The following is a 17578-nucleotide window of genomic DNA, read 5'->3' as shown; positions in this document are numbered from 1 at the left end:
AGTGGACCACATTCTGTCAGACCTCTCCACCATGACCTGCCCATCTTGGGTGGCCCCACATGGCATAGCTTAGTTTCATTGAGTTAGACAAGGCTGTGGTCCATGTGATCAGATTGGCTAGTTTTCTGTGATTATGGTTTCAATGTGTCTGCCCTCTGATGCCCTCGCAACATCTACCGTCTTACTTGGGTTTCTCTTACCTTGGACGTACGGTATCTCTTCACGGCTGCTCTAGCAAAGCACAGCCGCTGCTCCTTACCTTGGAGGAGGGGTATCTCCTCAAGGCCGCCCCTCCTGACCTTGAAGGTAGAGTAGTTCCTCTCGGCCCTTCTGTGCCTGCGCCACTGCCACTCCTTGGATGTGGGGCTGTTCCTCTCGGCCGCCAGCCCTGACCTTGGGCGCTGGGTAGCTCGTCTCAGCCGCTGGCTCTGACCTCGGGCGCGGGGTAGCTTGTCTCGGCAGCTCCTGTGCTGATGCAGCCTGGTGCTCTCGGTGGCCGCCCCTGACCTTGGGCGAGGGGTAGCCCCTCTTGGCCACGCTTCTTATGACAATCCTTTATTAAGTGCTCAGTAACTATTTGCTGCCTGAAAGCACAAATAAGGCAAAATTAGACAATTTCTGGAACAAAATTAATTGGATGTAACGTTATAGAAAGAGTTTCAACATGGGAATCCAGAGTGTCATCAATCTGGGTCTCAGTTTCTTCATCTGTTAAATGGGTGGCTTTTTCACTCTCCTCTTTCACTACTGATTTTTCCAGTAGTCTTGTACAGATGTGAGAGCTGGACTATAAAGAAGGCTGAGCATCGGAGAATTGATGCTTTTGAATTGTGGTGCTGGAGAAGACTCTTGAGAGTCCCTTGGACTGTAAGGAGATCAAACCAGTCAATCCTGAAGGAAATCAACCCTGAATGTTCATTGGAAGGACTGATGCGAAGCTGAAGCTCCAACACTTTGGCCACCTGATGCAAAGAGCTGACTCATTAGAAAAGACCCTGAGAGGGCAAGAGAAGAAGGGGACAACAGAGGTTGAGATGGTTGGATGGCATCACCAACTCAATTGACATGAGATTGAGCAAACTCTGGGAGATAGTGGAGGACACAGGAGATAGTGGAGGACACAGGAGCCTGGTGTGCTGCAGTCCACGAGGTTGGAAAGACTTGAACACAGCTTCCCTGGTGGCTCAGAGGTTAAAGCCTCTGCCTGGAATTCAGGAGACCCGGGTTCGACCCCTCGGTCGGGAAGATCCCCTGGAGAAGGAAATGGCAACCCACTCCAGTACTCTTGCCTGGAAAATCCCATGGAGGGAGGAGCCTGGTAGGCTACAGTCCATGGGGTCGCAAAGAGTCAGAAACGACTGAGCGACTTCATTTTCACTTTCTTTAGCAATTGAACAGCAACAACAAAAATGTGTGGCAAAACCCAGCTGATCTCTGAGGTCTTTTTCATCTTTAAAATTCCAAAAGTCTAGAACATCTGTTTTCTTCTCTCTTTATTTATCTCTAATTTCTGCATGACATAATAATAGCTAATATAGAATTGACTTGTGCTAGGTATTGTTCTAAATGATTTGTGTTCCACCCTCTCACAACACCACTTTGGGGTAGGTCCTTTTACTTTCCCCATTAAACAGATGAGGCAGCTAACATCAGAGTTAAGTAACATCAGTCTGGCCCTAGAATCTATGCAGTGACCCCTAAGCAGTACCATCTTTCTAAAAGACAGAGACAGATTGGAGAGTAAAGGAGAGGAAACTCATTTTCAGGGCTTGGCTGCTTGTATTTAAGATTTCCTTTTCTTTCGAGTTTCAAATCTGAGGTTTCAACACCACAAGTCTAGGGAAAGGAAGACTAGACAATTGTGGCAGCTCTTTCTTCTACCTGGCATCTCCCCAGAGCATGAAAGGCGTATTGGTAGAGCCAAAGCTCAGCTCAGCCAGCCAGAAGCAGTGGGAGGGAGAAGACTGAAAAGCTCCAACACGGAATTAGAAAACTCAATGCGGAATCCCTCCCCCCTCTCTTGCCCCAGTCAGTGACTGGCGGGCACTGGATCCCTATGGCCATTCTTTATCTGCTTTCGCTGGACAATGACCCATCCATGTTTGGAATTTCCAAGTAGAAAGACAAGTATGTAGGGGTCAGGCTGGTGTGGATGGTGGGAGGGAGCTGGGTAAGAAAGGCGGTGAAGCAGAACATACCCAAGAGTGACAGTTCTTATTCATTAAATTATCAACTCCCTGACAGAACAGACTGAGTTGAAGTAAATCCTTCTTAGGCCTGAACTGGACTGGCTTAGTCCTGACACTTGGCTCTATAAATCATTCTTTTTATTTTTCTACCAGGTATAATCCTGTATCAAAGAGCAAGGTGTATTCTGCCTTTTTATTACTTTCCTGTGAAGTGGTGGTTTCTGGTGCCGGGGAATATCTAGGGCTAAATCATGCATTGTGATCTCTCAACCCCTTTCTATCTAAATTAAATAGAAAGTCAGAAGCATGGCAAGTTGCCTACTTTGTTCTACCCTTGGAGACTACATTTTAGCTTTTATGGAACAGAATCAACAATTTAATGGAAAGAAATAAAAATTTATGTCTTTAATGATCACCTTGGAGAAAATGAAAGCTCTGTCAACCTCCTTGACCCAGCATGCAGACACAAAAGGGGATGTGTGACGAAAAGTTCCTTTGCAAGACTCCCTGGGTATGGAGTGGGCTCTGGGACTCTGGGGCCCCACCTCCTTTGAGTTAGCAATTGTGCCTGGGCAAATAATTCCAGAGATGCAAGGTAACTTGCTGCAGTGCTTCCAATCATGCTGCCTGCTTTTTCTTCTCACATCAGAATAGCTTGCAGAGATTTCAATTTAATGTTGTCATTCAGTTGCTAAGTCGTGGCTGACTCTGTGAGCCCATGGACTGCAGCACACCAGGCTTCCCTGTCCTTCACTATCTCCCCGAGTTTGCTCAAACTCATTTTCTCAATTTAATGGGGGAAAATAAAATACAGTAGAAATTCCTTCTGTTTGGATGAGTCGTTAGAAGGTTTTAATGATAGAGAATTCAGTAAGTCCAACCTAGTCTAATAGTTAAGTAACATTATAAGGATGTGGACTCTCAAGCTAGACTGTCTGGATTTAAGTCTGGAAGCTCCTGTTTGCTAGCTGTGCAACTGTTGGCAAGTCACTCAACCTCTCTGTTCTTCCGTTTTCTCATCTGTACTATGAAGATAATAATGGTATCTGTATTCACAGGGTTTTTATAAAGATTAAATGAGTGAAAATTTGTTGTGTTTGGAATTGTGCCTGGCAGATAGTGATCAATATTTAAGTATAAAATGAGTAAACCAGTATTTGTTCCCTCACTGCTAGGTCTTATGAGGTGGATTTGGTTTTTGGCATCACACAGCTACACTGAAATGTAAGTATTGTTATTCCAATTATTGTTATGGAAACTGAAACTCAGACAGGTTACAGGAGTATGTTTCAGATCATTTTAAAAATCAAATATATGCCCTCCCCCTCGGATGTGAATGGAGCTTGAGGTGTGCAGGGCCAGAGGAGACTCTGCAGACCTGGGACCCAGGGCAACTCAGAGGCTGTGACTAATAGCTCTTCAAGTCTGCAACAAAAAATGGCTCCAATAAAACTACATTGCAAAAAGTGCGAAAGAAACAAAATGGAAAGAGTAAAATAGTTGAAGAGGCAGAACCTGAAGAATTTGGAGTAGAAAAAGTACTGGACAACTGTGTAGTGAATGGGAAGGTGGAGTATTTCCTGAAGTGAAAGGCATTTACAGATGCAGACAATACTTGGAAACCTGAAGAAAATTTAGATTGTCCAGAGTTAATGGAAGTATTTCTTAATTGTCAAAAAGCTGGTAAAGAAAAAGATGGAACAAAAAGAAAATCTTTGTCTGACAGTGAATCTGATGATAGCTAATCAAAGAAGAAAAGAGATGCTGTTGCTAAACCAAGAGGTTTTGCCAGAGGTCTTGATGCAGTACAAATAATTGGTGCCACAGACCGCTGTGCAGAATTACTGTTCCTCATGAAACAGAAAGGTTCCGATGAGGCGGACTTGGTGCTGCCAAAGAGGCAAACATGAGCTGTCCTCAAATTGTAATTGCTTTTTATGAAGAGAGACCAACTTGGCATTCTTGTCCAGAAGATGACGCTCAATAATTGTTTGCATCATTTCTTATATGTATTTATATATGTATATAAAATGTAGGTCTTGGTTTTTTGATTTATTAGTGTGAAGAAATAACTACATTCTAATGAAAATCGTTTGATATGTTCGTTTTGAAGTAGTATTGGGGAAGTTACATTTTTTTTTCCATCTGTAACACTGGTTAATTAGAACAAATAAAAGCTTTCTGTAGTTGCTTCCTTCAGCAGAAAAGAACTTGATACCAGGGTATATTATTTTCTCAGAGTTAGAGAACAACTTTTCTAAATGTTGGGGGAAAATCTCCATAGTCATTATTCAATTAGAATTTAGAATTTGCATTTAACTCATATATGGCTAAGGACCGTTTTAAGTTTTTTGTATTTGTATAAAATACAAATGTAAATGGTTTGGGAGGTTTTTTTGTTGTGGTGGTTTTTGTTTTGCTAAATATATTTAAACAACAGCCTTTCATAACCATGGATAAGCCCATGTTTCTGGAATTCCATCATTTTGAGTAATGTAAGAAATCCCTTCAACTTAAATTGAATACTTAAGTCTTAAACTTTCAAATTAAATAATTTTGTAATTAATTAGACAAATTAAGCAATTTAAATTGGGTAATTTTTTAAAGCATCCCTATCAGAATCTGCATCCATATCTGCATAAATGCAGTTTTATATGCAGAAACCCTGGAAGGAAAATTTATATCACTAATAACAACCTCCCCAACCAAATGAAAAAAATAGAAAAATTCTGGTATGTTTTAATTAGCAAAGCAAAACTTAGTTAAATGGACACTTGATGGTTCCTTTTGGTGAACCATTGTTTTACAAGAAGTTAAAGTTCCTGTGCTATATTTAGGAAAGGTTGTAATATATGGAATGTCTCAGATTTATTCATGGAAACCTAATCAGATAATTTTAAGATATTGGCTATTTGTGATCTATAGGAATAAATGAGTGAACAAACTTTTCTAATCTATGCTTGACCTGCATGTTTTTTCAGACTTCACCCCAACCTATTCCTTACACGAAGTCTCAATTTTCTCAGTATTTTGGGTTACTAGTTCAGCAGAAGCCAAGAAAAACAATAACTTTGTAGTAATCAGAATGTTATTCAACTGTATGTTGTTTACTTTATTGTAAATACTGGTGAACAGTGGGCAATAAATAGTTTTATACTCCTTTTTAAAAATAATCAAATATGCTTCATGCAAAAGTGAAGATCTCTAACAGTTAGTGATGCTGAGAAAGAAGTCCAAAAGGGAGGGGATATATATATATATATATATATAGGATTCATTTTGCTGTACAGTAGAAACTAACACAGCATTGTAAAGCAACTATACTCAAATGAAGACCTCTTCCATTACTCCCCAATAGTTTTCTCTTTGTAGCCCCATGGGACTTTGCTCCCCACTTCCTTGGAGGATGTAGACCTTGAAGAAACTTCTGATACCAGCCTTTGCATCTTCCCTAGAGCAGTGGCTGCAGGGGCCTCCAACACCACATAGCTCAGTATAAAGTAGTCTCTGGTTTTGTCACTTCTCATTTTAAGAATGCTTCTGGAAAGCTGTAAGTTACCATAGTAGGCACACATGAATGAATTGACCATATCCTCATTCATCCTATAAAAGAACTTGGGTGGCTGAATCTGTTCTGAGTTTCTCCCAGAGAAACCACATTGTCTTCTTCAAGCAGGCTTTGCTATGCTTAGTTGCCCAGCCGTGTCTGACTCTTTGTGACCCCGTGGACTGTAGCCCACCAGGCTCCTCTGTCCACAGGGATTCTCCAGGCAAGAATACTGGAGTGGGTTGCCATGCCCTCCTCCAGGGGATCTTCCCAACCCAGGGATTGAACCCAGGTCTCCTGCATTGCAGGCAAATTCTTTACTATCTGAGCTACCAGGGAAGTCCCTTCCTCAAGCATATTATGTTTAATTACAGCCTCGTTGTAGACTTTACAAACTTTGTTAGCCAGCTTGATATTCAGCAACCTATATAATCCTAGGTGCTGCTCCTCACTCCCAACTATCCAGCTAGACCTATGAATATTTACTTCCCTTCAGTTCAGTTCAGTCACTCAGTCATGTCCGACTCTTTGCGACCCCATGAATTGCAGCACGCCAGGCCTCCCCGTCCATCACCCACTCCCGGAGTTCACTCAGACTCATGTCCATCGAGTCAGTGATGCCATCCAGCCATCTCATCCTCTGTCGTCCCCTTCTCCTCCTGCCCGCAATCCCTCCCAGCATCAGAGTCTTTTCCAATAAGTCAACTCTTCACATGAGGTGGCCAAAATATTGGCGTTTCAGCTTCAGCATCATTCCTTCCAAAGAAATCCCAGGGCTGATCTCCTTCAGAATGGACTGGTTGGACCTCCTTGCAGTCCAAGGGACTCTCAAGAGTCTTCTCCAACACCACAGTTCAAAAGCATCAATTCTTCAGCAATCAGCTTTCTTCACAGTCCAACTCTCACATCCATACATGACCACTGGAAAAACCATAGCCTTGACTAGATGGACCTTTGTTGGCAAAGTAATGTCTCTGCTTTTCAATATGCAGCAAAGGGGAAAGTAATAAACACATTTTCTTGACTGTGGTAGATATGTTTCCAAAGCTTGCTGTTACATTTTCTCCCATCCCACATGCCCTTTTGCAGTGTGGTCTTTCCATTCCTCCCATTGACAGGTGAATTTTGACTAGCCTGGTGACCTGTCTTGACCAGTAGAATATGGTGGACATGATGGTTGCATCTCGAGTGATCTTCAGTTTTTGTCTTCTTGTATGGAATACTTCTTGAAACCCAGCCATCATACTGTGAGAAAGCCCACAAAGGCTCATAGAGAGGCTGACATGAAAGAAAACCAAGGCCCTCAACTAACAACCTCACCTGAGCTCCCAGCCAGGAGCGAGCACAAATTGCCAGCCTTGTAAAGAAGGTAATTTTGGAATCTCCAGCCATTCCAGAGGCCCAGCCAATACCATATGAAGTAGAACCATTGATCAATCCACACAAGAAATAACACATGGATGTTGTTTTAAGCTCTGATGTTTTAGAGTTGTTTGTTATACAGCAATAAAGCATCTGACACTGAAACATTTAGTAATCATATTGTGTCCTTGTACTTTGTTTGCTGTGCTGTGCTTAGTTGCTCAGTCATGTGCAGCTCTTTATGACCCCATGGACTGTAGCCCGCCAGGCTCTTCTGTCCACGGGGATTCTCCAGGCAAGAATACTGGAGTGGGTTGCCATTTCTTTCTCCAGGGGATCTTCCCTACACAGGTCAGTGTGAAGAACATATATCTAGTTTCTAATTGTGTTTTGGATTGCTGTTGTTGTTGTTTAGACACCAAATCATGTTCAACTCTTTGCTACCTCATGGACTGTAGCTGGCCAGGCTCCTCTGTCCACAGGGATTCTCCAGGCAAGAATACTGGAGTGGGTTGCCACTTCCTTCTCCAGGGGATCTTCCCTACACAGGGATCAAACCCACATCTATTGTATTGGCAGGCAGATTCTTTACCACTGAGCCACTTGGGAAGCCCTTTTGGATTGTTCATCATTGATAAAAAAGTCTTCCTGCTAACAGAGGTGGGAATCATTGAGTTCCCTATGAGACATTCACACAAAGGGACAGAGACCTTCTGGAGGACAATGTATGTCTTTTTGTGCCATGACTTTGGATGCTGCGATTGATTTTCCTTATCTTTGCATCAAAATGTTATTTCTTGTTCTGTTTTGGGTACAGATGGGAATCTGAGGCCTATCAAAGAAGCATACATACAAAAATCCTAGTATAAGTGGCATGTGTGAAACATAATTCTTCATTTATTCGTTCAAAAGTCATTGCCTCCAACTGGTGCTAGGCACTGCTTTCACATGCCAAACAGGTTCTTCCTCTCTCAAAGCTCAAGTGCTTTATTGGTGTGAAAATGCTAAAACTTTAATCTACCATAGTAAGACTAGAGATTTCTTTCTTGTTTCACCATTATGGGAGGTCTCAGCTCCTGGTTTCATTGGTTTGAATCTATGATTGTACAAATGTAATCCAGCATCTTGTACAGTTAAGTGAGGCCTTCTGCTATATGCTCAATTAGAAATCATCATTTGGCACTGGACCCTGTAATGACCTAGATTAATGGCCCTCTCCTTAGCAACAGCACTTACTTGGCAAATGCTCTTATTCTGTATCTAGCCACTAAGATGCATGAAGGGAAATGGAAACTATTTTGTAGACCGACCCTAAATGACAACCTTCTCTTGGAAAACAATCTTAATCACCAATTATTGTTCAGTTCATTGTATTTAGATAGGGAAAGTATCTGATCAGAGGTAGCCAGAATTTTCAATTGCTGTTAACAAATTCTGAATAAGAGCAAATTGGTTTTCAAGGCAAAGGAGCAAATGTTTAGTTGATCCATTGTTGCAAATAAATAATTAGAAAATTGGACTAGAAAGTAAAGGGTCCTCAGTGAAAAGCCATTTGAAAACTGACTCTACTCACTGCAAGCGCTGGGCCCAGCTATTTCTTCACTTGGCCCCTCTAACCTACTTTTTTTTTTTTGTCGAAAAGATATTTACCCCAAATGAGAGTGTTCAAAGAATATTCATAGATAAAGCAAGCCTGTGATGCAGGCCACTGCATCCCAATTTCATTTAAACTATAATTCATTATTTTTTCCTACACTCATTCAAGAACTCATTGTTCAGTATTCTTTCATCATTCTGTGATTAGAACAATTTGTATCTGTCCCTTGTACATTGGCCAGATAATGAAATAATCATTTGTGCATCTATACAGTATGTTACACTTATTGTTCACAGTGAAATTCACTCTGTAAAGCCATTTTATCATTCTCTAACAAGGAGGAGAATCTCTAAAGCATCTGAATTTATTTATTTGACAATATTTATTGGGTACCTACTATGTGCCAGGTACTGGAACAACAGGCAAGAATCCTCATCCTCTTGGAACTTACAAGCTAGAGAGGAGAAGAAACAAGAAGTAAATAAATAAGTAAAATACATGGTGTCTAGGAGGGTTAAAAAGTGTTATAAAAAGATAAATAGACACAGGATGAAGAGTGTTTGGCAGGAGATGTGTGTAATTTGCTGTAAGATTATTGAGGAACGCCTATTGATAAAACGGTTTAAACAAAGACAAGAAGGATGTGAGGGAGGCGATAAACTATGTGGATACTTGACAAAAAGCTTTCCAGGCAAAGAGAATAACAAATGCAAAGGCCCTGAGGCAGGAAGAAGCTTAGATGTGCTTGAGGAAAAATAAAGAAATCCTTTATATGGAATGAAGTGAGAAAGAAGGGTAGGAAATAAGATAATGGAGAAGGAGAAGGATATTGTTCAGGAGTGCTTTGCCCTTTAGATGAGGAATAAATTCTATAGCTGGTTATAATCTTACATTTTAACAGAATCACTGTTTGCTGTCTTGAGAACTGACTACAGAGCTGTAGCATCAAGAAGAGGAATTAGGAAGCTACTGGAGTAATCTAGGTGAGATATGATGATAGCTTGGACCAAGGTGGTAGCAGTGGATAGCAGTGAGAAGTGATGGCATTCTGTAGATATTTTGTAGGTAGGAACTGCAGGATTTGCTATCAGATTGTATGGGGGGCGTGAGAGAAAAAGAAGGCAAGGACTCCAAGATTTTAGCCTGAGCTGCTGTTAAGTACTGAGTTGCTGTTTACTAAGACAGAAAGACTGATGGAGGAGCTAGTTGTACTGTAAAAATAAGGAAGTTCATTTTGGACCTGTTAAGAGTGAGGTTGTTCGTTGCAAGGCCCAGCAGCGAGGCCAGGTAAGAACCACAGGATTGGACATCTACCAAACATAGCCAATATTCAATTCACGTATCTCTCAGTTTATTGCACCTAATTAGCACACAATACGGAGAAGGCAATGGCACCCTACTCCAGTACTCTGACCTGGAAAATCTCATGGATGGAGGAGCCTGGTAGGCTGCAGTCCATGTGATCGCTAAGAGTCGGGCACGACTGAGCGACTTCACTTTCACTTTTCACGTTCATGCATTGGAGAAGGAAATGGCAACCCACTCCAGTGTTCTTGCCTGGAGAATCCCAGGGACAGAGGAGCCTAGTGGGCAGCCGTCTATGGGGTCGCACAGAGTCGGACACGACTGAAGTGACTTAGCAGCAGCAGCACACAATAGAGGTTAGTCAGAGTAGGGAAAATAGAAAAGGGAAGGGAGTAAGGAACCACTCTGGGGAGAAGTCCAGGGAGGAGATGGCTCTGCGGGAGCAGGAGTCTTGGGCTATACGACAGCTTGAGAAGGCCTCTGGAAGCAAGCCTCTGAATAGTGGTCCTCCAGGAAGGAGCCTCTAAGTCCCCTCATCACAGTGGTCCCATGTTAAGGGTAAGAGTTACTTCAGGATGGTGTAGGGTGGTGGTCTATTTTTTCATTTTTTCTTTATTTTTATTTTCTGTCTTTTTTTAAATTGAAATACTGAAAGTCACTCAGTTGTGTCTGACTCTTTGCGACCCCATGGACTATACAGTCCATGGAATTCTCCAGGCCAGAATACTGGAATGGGTAGCCTTTCCCTTCTCCAGGGGATCTTCCCCCCAACCCAGGGATCGAAGCCAGGTCTCCCACATTGCAGGCGGATTCTTTACCAGCTGAGCCACAAGGGAAGCCCAAGAATACTGGAGTGGGTAGCCTATCCCTTCTCCAGTGGATCTTCCCAACCCAGGAATTGAACCACGGTCTCCTTCACCACAGGCAGATTATTTACCAACTGAGCTATCAGGGAAGACCTGAAACTGAAGTATAGTTGAGTTATAATAGTGTGTGGTTTCAGGCATACAGCAAAGTGATTCTGTTAGTTATATATATTTCTCAGATTATTTTCCATTATAGGTTATTAGAAGATATTGAATACAGTTCCTTGTGTTATATAATTGCTTGTTGCTTATCTATTTTATGTATAGTATTTTGTGTCTCTTAATCCCATACTCCTAATTTATCTCTCTTCCCTTTCTCATTCTGTAAGCATAAGTTCTTTCTCTGTATCTGTGAGTCTCTTTCTGTATTATTATATTCACTAGTTTTCTTTTTTACATTTCACATACAAGTGATATCATAGAGCATTTGTCTTTGTCTGACTTAGCTCACTAAGCAAGTCCATCCATGTTGTTGTGAATGTTAGAATTTCCTTCCTTTTTTATGACTGAGTAGTACTGCATTGTATATATGTACCACATCTTCTGTTTCCATTCCTCTGTTGATGGACATGTAGGTAGCTTCCATGTGATGGCTATTGTAAATAATGCTGCAATGAACATTGGGATGCATGTATCTTTTCAAATTGTGGTTTTCTCTGGATATATACCCAGGAGTGGGATTGCTGTGTTAAATGGTAATTTTATTTTTAGCTTTTTAAGGAACCTCCACACTATTCTCCATGGTGACTGCACTAATTTACACTCCCACCAACAGTGTAGAAGGGTTCCCTTTTCTCCACACCCTCTCTAGCATTTATTAATGATATTTATAGACTTTTTGATGATGGCCATTCCACCAGATGATTACTCATTTAAATTTCTCTAATAATTAGTGATGCTGAGTATCTTTTCATGCGCCTGTTGGCCATTAGTATTCTTTGGAGAAATGTCTACCTAGATCTTCCCATGTTTTGATTGAAGTGTTTGCTTTTTTGGTATTAAATTGTATGAGCTGTTTGTATATTTTGAATATTAACCTCTTGTCAATCTCAGCATTTGCAAATACTTCTCAGGGGAGAGGGTCTTAGCTTTTACCAATTTCTCCTTCTATTCCAGGGCATTGTCCAACAAATTTCTTATCTAAAGTAGTACTCCTTGTTTATCACTTTAAGACACTCAGGGTTCTACAGTGAATGGTTCAAAACTACTGTGGAAGTTCACATTGGCCACTGTGACTATTCTGAACTACTTAGGGTCATTTAAATAATATGATTTTCACACAGATGAATAGGAATCATAACACAAATCACATCATAACAAAGGCACCTACTAGACCTTCAAGAAGAGATGTCTAGTAGGCAATTGATTATATATGACTGGAGTAGAGGGGTGAGATCTGGTCTCGGGAGTCATATTATGGAGTCATCGTTCAAGATGACATTTAAGATATGAGAGCAAATGAGATCACTCCAGGGGTCAAGATAGATAGAAAAGAGACTCAAAGCCTGAGCCCATGCATTCCAAATGAAGGGGAATCAGGAACCAGGAAGAGGTCCTAAAACAGTGCAGTTAGTTGCAGCTGTTTGAATGTTGCTACCTGGAAATGGACAAAAAAGTATATGTCTAGAATCTTGGTCACTCTAACTGATGCACTAACAAAGACTCTCTAATGGAAGGGAAATAAGTAAAGGAAATAATTCTTTGCATTTAAAACACTAGAATCACAGATTTTTTGAACTCTAAGGCACCTTAGAGATCATTTAGTTTAACTCTTTTGATGTGCACAGGTGGAAATTGAGGTAAGGGTCACAGGGCTGTTAGATATCTGGCTAGAACTCAAGCTGAAGTTGCTTGGGAACTGTCCAAGTCCCTGAGGAAACTAGGGTACGGTGGATGAGAATATTCCAAAAGATGCAAACTTCGAGAGGCACCAAATCAAGATTTCCTCTCAGCGTCAAGAGTTGAGGTAAATAAAAGAATTATGATATCAGAGAGGAATATTGCCAGTTAGTGTTTCCATTTCTTCTTTATAAATCTGTTTCTAGTCAATTAAAAAGACATATGTTTTGCTCTCTGGATATCACATATTAGTATGTAAAGTGAAAGAAAGTGAAAGTGAAGTCGCTCAGTCGTGTCCGACTCTTTGCCACCCGGTGGACTGTAGCCCACCCGGCTCCTCCGCCCATGGGATTCTCCAGGCAAGAATACTGGAGTGGGTTGCCATTTCTTTCTTGAGGGGATCTTCCTGACCCAGGGATCAAACCCAGGTCTCCCGCATTGACAGGCTTAATTGTTAGAAAAGGTCAGAACCTGCATTTCAGTGCTACAGTGAGCTACTATTTCCCTCAGAAACTTCGTAATCACTTATTCATCAAGATGTTCTGATGTTGAGTTTTTTCTAGGTCACAAGATCATGTGTCATTGTATGCTAATAAATAGCCAATCGGTGAATGACAGTGTCAATTTAAGCTTGTTCTTTTTTTTTAGTGTGAAAATAAAAATAAGCATTAACTTTCAGTCCTCTACTCACACCAAACTGCCAGCCTGTGGTAGAAGGAAACTTATTCAACAAATCACCTTTCTCCCTTACATTCAAAACCCTATAATAATCCATTTGTTGGGTGTATATTTGGGCTTATTTTTAAGATTTTTATCATATCCCATTAATTTGTTAGTCTAGTCTTACTACAGTAACACAGTTTTTCTTACTGTATCCTTGGAAAGCATTTTAATATCTGGTAGAACTGTCACCTCTCACTTCTTTTCTTGTTCAAAATGGTTTTGGGAATTTCCTCATGATTATTTTCTAGATGAATTCTAAATAAATTTTGGAGTTATATATTCAAATTTTAAAGTAAAATTTTATATTAGTATATTTGGGGGATTATATTGAGTATTTAGATTAATTGATTTTTTAAATCTATTTACACATTCTTATACAAGAATGCATGCATGCTAAATAGCTTCAATCGTGTCTGACTCTGCAATCCCATGGACTACCATGGGGTCGGGCTCATGGCAACAGGCTCTTCTGTCTATGGGATTCTCTGGTTAAGAATACTGAAGTGGGTTGCCATGCCTTTCTCCAGGGGATCTTCCTGATCCAGGGATTGAACCCATGTCTCCTGCATTGGCAGACGGGTTCTTTACCACTAGTGCCACCTGGGAAGCCCCCTATACAAGAATATGTATGTCTTTTTCATTTACCAAAGTTGTCTTTTATGGTTATCAGTAGAGTTTTATAACTTTTTTTCTCATATTGGCCTTGTACATATCTGGTTAACCAGGTCAAGGAATTTAACCTTTACTACTACTTTTATAAATATGAAGTTTATACATTAAATTTATATTAATATATTATAATTATAAATGTTACTGAATTTTTATTAACAATGCTAACCAATTACCTTATAAATTATCTTCTAATAATTAATCATTTCTGAGTTTGTAATGATATGTAGTCATTTTATGTGTTACAGTGTTTTCCGTCTTTCCTATTTTATATATTTTATTTTTTCTCTCTCTAAATGCAATGGCTAATACTTCTAGAACAATGTTAAATAATAGTCAATAATAGTTTTCATTGCTTTGTTTCTGATTTTAATGAAAATCTTCTGTTGTTTCAAAATTAACAATCTTTTGTATGATACAGTTAAGAAAATATCCATCTGTTTCATATTTTATTAAGTATCAAATCAGCTATAGAAAAATTTTGTCATTTATCTGTTTTGGCATTTATTAAGATAATCACATGCTGATTCTTTTTTTCTTTTGGTTTATTAATACATCAAATAATATTAATACTTAATCTTGAGTAGTTCTTTCCTTTCTAGGGAAAAACATCACTGATTATATGTATTATAACTGGTTATATGTATTACATGTACTGTATTAATACATGTGAAGATGGATTCTATTTGCTGATAATTAGGGGGTTTATATTAATATTCCAAGATAGAATATATCTGCATTTTTCTATTTTGTCTGAATTTTCTGGTTTTGGTATTGGTATTATCTTTTTCCATTAACCTCTCCCCCACTCAACACACAGAAACACACATACGCTTTTTATAAGTAGATAGCTAATGGATGATCTATTTTTTTTCCCAAAACAAACATCTTTCAATTTTTTTAACCTATAAAATATTTGTTTAATGAACATATGATGGTAAAAAGGCTTATTTGCCCCCTTGGGAAACTGTGGTTCAAGTTGCTGAGAGTCTTACAGTGTTAAAAGTTGTTTGTTTGTTTGTTTTTTTGATCTTTTTACCTTTTGATCTCCTTCACCCAATGTCTCCCACCCCCACCCTAATTTGTACTTGTTCTTTTGATAGTTGTTGTGGGAGGTGGTTCAGGCTATCTGCCTTCAAGAAAATGCATTTCTCTTGGCAAGTCCAAGCTGGCATCTTATGTAACACACAGTAAACAAGATGGTGCTCTCACTGCTCATCCTCCCCTTAGAGTAGCACATGATGCTAGACTGCGAAGAGAGCGTTGACTTTTAAAAATAGAGTTATGGCTTAGGTAGATCTTAGCATTTATTTCTTTATTATTTTTTTGGCTGAGCTCTGTGAGCATGTGGGATGTTAGTTCCCCAACAAGGGATCGAACCCACCCCCTGCGGTGGAAGCATGGGATCTCAACCACAAGACCACCAGGGAAGTCTGGTCCCAGCGTTTAGAAGTTCAGAGCTGAACTGAGCTCAGAAAGGCAGTCGTATGAGGCCTGGGGTTCCCATATGATTTTCGCCTTCTCCCTGTGGATGCTGACATAACCACAAGTAGCCCTGAACAATTCTGAGACAGACTGTTGTGAAAGCACTCAATTTTCCCTTTTGGTGGTATCAGATTGAGCTGGCCATGGCCTCTTCATTCCTATCTCCCAGAGGAAGGGACACAAGTAGTCTGAATTGCCGAGGGAATTATTTCTGTAACCTCCTTGTCAGAACTAGGCCAGTCTGAGCCTCTGCTGGCCAATGGTCATCTATTCAACTTTAACAAACACTGCAACAGGCCAGGTGAGGGCAGCAAAGGGCTGATCATGGAGCAGGATTCCTGTCCGGTGTCAAATAACTAGCCCAGAAGGCAGATGCAAAGAGGTGCATGCCTGATGCCACATCTTTATTAAGAAAGCCAAGATTGCAAGGATAAGATGAGGCTGGGAGAGAGTGGAGGATGTTCCAGAGAGAAATGAGGGCAATTCAGAAGCACAAGCAGGTAAGGAAATTATTCGTGCATGGGAGCCAAACTAAGACCAGGGAAGGAAATTTCTGGCACCTATTTTTTTTTTTAAAGCACAAATACTTTTACCTGGAATAATAGCTACTATTTAGGTAAAAACGAATACCACCTATTAGTTACTATCTCTTAGATACTATGCTAGGCTGCTAAATGTTTATTGCTGTTATTTAGTCACTAAGTCATGTCTGACTCTGCGACCCCATGGACTGCAGCACGCCAGGCTTCCTTGTCCTTCACTATCTCCCGGAGTTTGCTCAAACTCATGTCCATTGAGTCGGTGATGCTATCTAACAATCTTATCCACTCCTGCCCCCTTCTCTTTTTGCCTTCAATCTTTCCCAGCATTAGGGTCTTTTCCAATAAGGAAATGGCAACCCACCCAAGTATTCTTGCCTGGAGAATCCCAGGGACAGAGGAACCTGGTGGGCTGCTGTCTATGGGGTCGCACAGAGTTGGACATGACTGAAGTGACTTAGCAGCAGCAGCAACAATGAGTTGGCTCTTCCTATCAGGTGGCCACAGTATTGGAGCTTCAGCATCAGTCCTTCCAATGAATAGTCAGGGTTGATTTCTTTTAAGATTGACTGGTTTGATCTCCTTGCAGGAGACTTCCAAGGGACTCTCAAGAGTCTTCTCTAGCACTACAGTTCGAAAGCATCAGTTCCTTGGCGCTCAGCCTTCTTTATGGTACAACTCTCACATATGTACATGACTACTGGAAAAACAATGTGAGTGCTAAGTCACTTCAGTTGTGTTCAACTCTTTGCAACCCTATGGACTGTAGCCTGCCAGGCTCCTCTGTCCACGGGTTTCTCCAGGCAGGAATACTAGAGTGGGTTGCCATGCCCTTCTCCAGGGGATCTTCCCAGAAAAACAACAGCTTTGACCATATGGATGTTTGTCAGCAAAGTGATGTCTCTCCTTTTTAATACACTGTCTAGGTTTGTCATAGCTTTCCATACAATGAGCAAGCATCTTTTAATTTCACGGCTGCAGTCACCATCTCCAGTGATTTTGGAACCCCAGAAAATAAAATCTGCCACTGTTTCATTTTTTTCCCCACATATTGGCCATGAAGTGTTGGGATCAGATGCCATGATCTTAGTTTTTTTTAATGTTGTGTTCTAAGTCAGCTGTTTAACTCGCCTCGTTCACCTTAATCAAGAGGCTCTTTTGTTCCTCTTCATTTTCTGCCATTAGGGTGGTATCATCTGCATATCTGAGGTTGTTGATATTTCTCCTGGCAATTGTGATTCCAGCTTGTGATTCACACAGTCCAGCATTTCACATGATGCTTCCCTGGTAGCTCAGATGGTAAAGAATCTGCCTGCAATGTGAGAGACCTGGCTTTGACCCCTGGGTCAGGAAGACCCCTGGAGAAGGGAATGGCAACTCACTCCAATATTCTTGCCTGGAGAATTCCATAGACAGAAAAGCCTTGCGGGCTACAGTCCATGGGGTTGCAAAGAGGC

The 17578-nt window shown here is 40.7% G+C and overlaps 1 pseudogene; it reads left to right on the top strand.

The window, feature by feature from the left end:
• LOC129639578 (chromobox protein homolog 3-like) overlaps positions 1-4176 on the top strand; it is a 94807-nt pseudogene extending 90631 nt beyond the window's left edge.
• Positions 4177-17578: the final 13402 nt, after the last annotated feature.

This window comes from Bubalus kerabau, chromosome X, assembly GCF_029407905.1.
Source record: "Bubalus kerabau isolate K-KA32 ecotype Philippines breed swamp buffalo chromosome X, PCC_UOA_SB_1v2, whole genome shotgun sequence".
Lineage (NCBI taxonomy): Eukaryota > Metazoa > Chordata > Mammalia > Artiodactyla > Bovidae > Bubalus > Bubalus kerabau.
Note: the sequence above shows the minus strand (reverse complement) of the source record. Positions and strands in the feature narration are given on the sequence as shown.